This window comes from Lactuca serriola, chromosome 8 (assembly GCF_051521515.1).
Source record: "Lactuca serriola cultivar US96UC23 chromosome 8, Lser_US96UC23_V15, whole genome shotgun sequence".
Lineage (NCBI taxonomy): Eukaryota > Viridiplantae > Streptophyta > Magnoliopsida > Asterales > Asteraceae > Lactuca > Lactuca serriola.
In genome coordinates, this window is record NC_136415.1 from 230,296,056 (window position 1) to 230,299,737 (window position 3,682).

Genomic DNA, 3,682 nt, shown 5'->3' on the forward strand with positions numbered 1-3,682 from the left:
CACTCTCGTTCTTTTGGGAAATCAAGGAAGCAAGGAGAATTTCATGAGGATCAAGATTGAATCTTGATCAGATTGTTGTAACCTCTATGTAGATCTCTACAAAGGAAATTTCTGTCTTAGTACACTACAATGCATGCCTCAATCTCTTCTTATTTTCGTGATTATTAAAACTGTTGTAAACAGCCATATACAAATATGTTCTTCTGGTTTGTGAATATTTGTATATAAATTCGATTTATTTATGTTTCTATTTGTTTAATTTCATATTTGATTAATTTTTAATAACACTATCTATTGTAGCATTGTCATTTACTGAATGATTTGTTGTAATATATTCCTTTACGATTTACTGAATGATTTTTTGTAATATATTCCTTTCCGAAGGATGTATTGTAATATAGCTCTTTTATAAAAAATGCATTTTAATATTTCTAATTATTTAAATATAATATCTGAAGATTATATATATTTGAATATTTTTTATATTAAAATATCATATGTGTTTAAAAATGACTAATTAAATGGATGATACTAAATTTATAAAACATTTTAAACAGATAATGATAGATTAGGTATAATTAGAAAAAAAAAAACATTGAAACAAGTTAACCATTGAAGATGTTATTTAATTATATGTCAAAGTTAATAAAATAATGATGTCACAATTGTTTTAAGCGATACGTTTTAAGTGATACTGTAAGTTAACTATTGGAGTTGTTCACTGATTTTAGCTACACTATCATTATCAATTTAAAATGTTCTATACAATTTCCTCTATTTAAGTAGTTGTTTTTTTATATAATGATGTATTAATTTATTTTGTATTTTACGTTTATAAAATTGACCAAATACACCTTTATTTCTATTTTTGTTTGCTTGTGACATCGACGGTAGAACATTTCAAATAGATAATGATATATTTGGTAAAACTAAAAGAAAAACTATTAAAATTTGTTAACTATTGGAAATATTATTTAGTTATAGACTAAAATTAATGAAATGATGAAATGACAAAAATATTAAGTGATAATATAGGTTAACCATAGGAGATGATGTATGTTTTACAATAACCATTAGAATAAAGCAACTATATCATTTTTATACATTCAAACTCATATGTAACACCACTACATCATTTCTTTTATTTCTTATGTCTTTCACACCTCTATTATACCACACCATGTATGGGAACACATTTTTCCTATCTCTTCCAACTCAATAACGTTTTAGTTTTTAAAAAATGTAATCCAATTAAAATCATTCAAAACTAATTTACAAAATATTAAACACATGCAAAAGTACTAATTCACAAACTATTTAAAAACCATACAAAATTATTTTGTGACAAGTTTTTATGCATCAAGTACAACGAATTTGGTATATATATATATATATATATATATATATATATATAGAGAGAGAGAGAGAGAGAGAGAGAGGGAGAGAGAGAGAGAGAGAAAGAGAGAGAGAAATCTAACATAGTATGTAACCCACTTGCCTTTGCTTCGGTGGTACCATAACTCCCGTTCGACCAAATATATCACCACCAAACTATCCACAAACATCATCGACTCCCTTCATCCTTATAAAATCATATTTTATTACAAATATATATATATATATATATATATATATATATATATATATATATCCAGTAAGAAAAAAATATTGATTAATAAGTGTAAGAAGTGCACCTTTTATATGATTTTTGTTCAACAAAAAAATGAATTTTTAGATAATACAAAAACGATATTATAAGCAAAAAGTTATAGAAAAACAAATTGATGCTTTATTTTTGCGATGATTCACTAAAGTTGTCTGAAAAATGAATCAAAACTTAATTTAGTAAAAAATGATTCATCAACACTTTATCCATGTTTTTTTATCATATTATTTTTGTATCATTTAATGATTCATTTCGTTGGTTGACCAAAAACATGAAAATGATGAACTTCTTACTCTTCATACCAAATAGCAACTTATTATATATATATATATATATATATATATATATATATATATATATATATATATATATATATATATATATATATATAAATGGGTTATGTAGATAACAAATAAACTAAAACAACCCTAAGCTCCCTAAAAATACATAAACTAAAGCTACATACTTTTCCTTGTTTGATTTCTTCATGATGTCTTTACAAAGAGCTTTGGTTTCTTTGTAATTTTGTAGATTTCCAAATAGGGAGGTTAGATCCATGGCATTGGTCTGTTCATAATCTTAAGGACATTAGCGTGATGTTCCCAACTTTTCCCAAGAGAGTCTAGAAATTTAGAACCAACTGAGAAGAATGCTTGACAATTTCCAGTCGTCACATATCATTATCCAAACAGTTACACCCATTAAAGGTTTAGGTTAAAGACTCACCTTGTTGAGAAAAAAATTCTCATATCTTCGATTAAGGTTTTTGATGGTTGTGAACTGTACTTCCACGGTGCCTTTATAAGCCATTGTCATTATATCCATCATCTCTTTAGCTGACTCACAATTTTTCACAAGATGATATACGTGATAGGGAAGAGAGTTTCCCATCGCTACTCTAGTTTTCACATCGAGACGAATCAGTTTCTTGTCATCACCATCATGCCTAGTCTCTGGTTTTCGTTTCAAAGGACCAATGATAAAATTGTTGACCATAGGTTGATACATAGGAATGTGAGGACCTTTTTCAACAATTTTAAGCATCTCATAGTCCATGGTTTCAAGAACAATCATGGCCTTAGTTATCCACATAACAATGTTGTGCTCATTGAAAGGAGGAATATTGTTGAGACTAAGGGATTTGGGATTATTGGAAGTCGACATGATTACTTGAGTGTATCAAAAACCTTCTCTGATTCCAATTAAAGGTTTGTATCGACAATAGACTTCAAGTATAATAAAAAAGGACAAACAAAATAAACATATAAAGAAAGGAAAAAGTAAAGAACATTAAGGATTCACCAAATTGTCTTTCGCCAAGAAAGGATTTGTTTTCACCAGGAAAACGAGTTGTCGCAAAGATGGTCACCAAGATGTTAAGATTAGGGTTTCACCCTACTATAGAATATATACTAATCTACACAAGTATATCCCTTCAATCATAGGATCTATACTAAGAACTGATCCTTCTCACCAAGGTATCGAATCTACTATCTATTCTATACATATAAGAATAACTTCCTAATATACGAAGATTATATAACTACACGCTGACAATGATAAGGCTTGAGACGTTGGCGCTGATGGTTATGTTGACGCTGGTGTTGACAGTTAGTGTATAAAGTGTTTGACTCATCAGATCATAAGATTTGACCTTACAGATAATGTTACCTTCCTTGGGGAATTGATGAGTAGTAATATTTGTAAAATTGGTCGTATTTTACATTTTTTTATTTGGTGTTATGTTTGAAAATAAATTTGCATAAATCAAATTTATATGATTTGGAATTCCCTCAAAAGAGGTAGAACAATTTGCCAGGGTTTTTGGTTGTAAGGAAGATAAATTTCCTTTTATTTACTTGGTTCTCCTATTTGGTCAAATATGTCAAGGGTGGTGAGGTTGAATTCAATTATTGATAGGTTCCATAAGAAACTAAATTCGTGGAAGGTCATTACTTTATCTATAGTGGTAAGCTACGTTAATAAGCTCGGTTCTTAGATCCTTAGAGATTTACT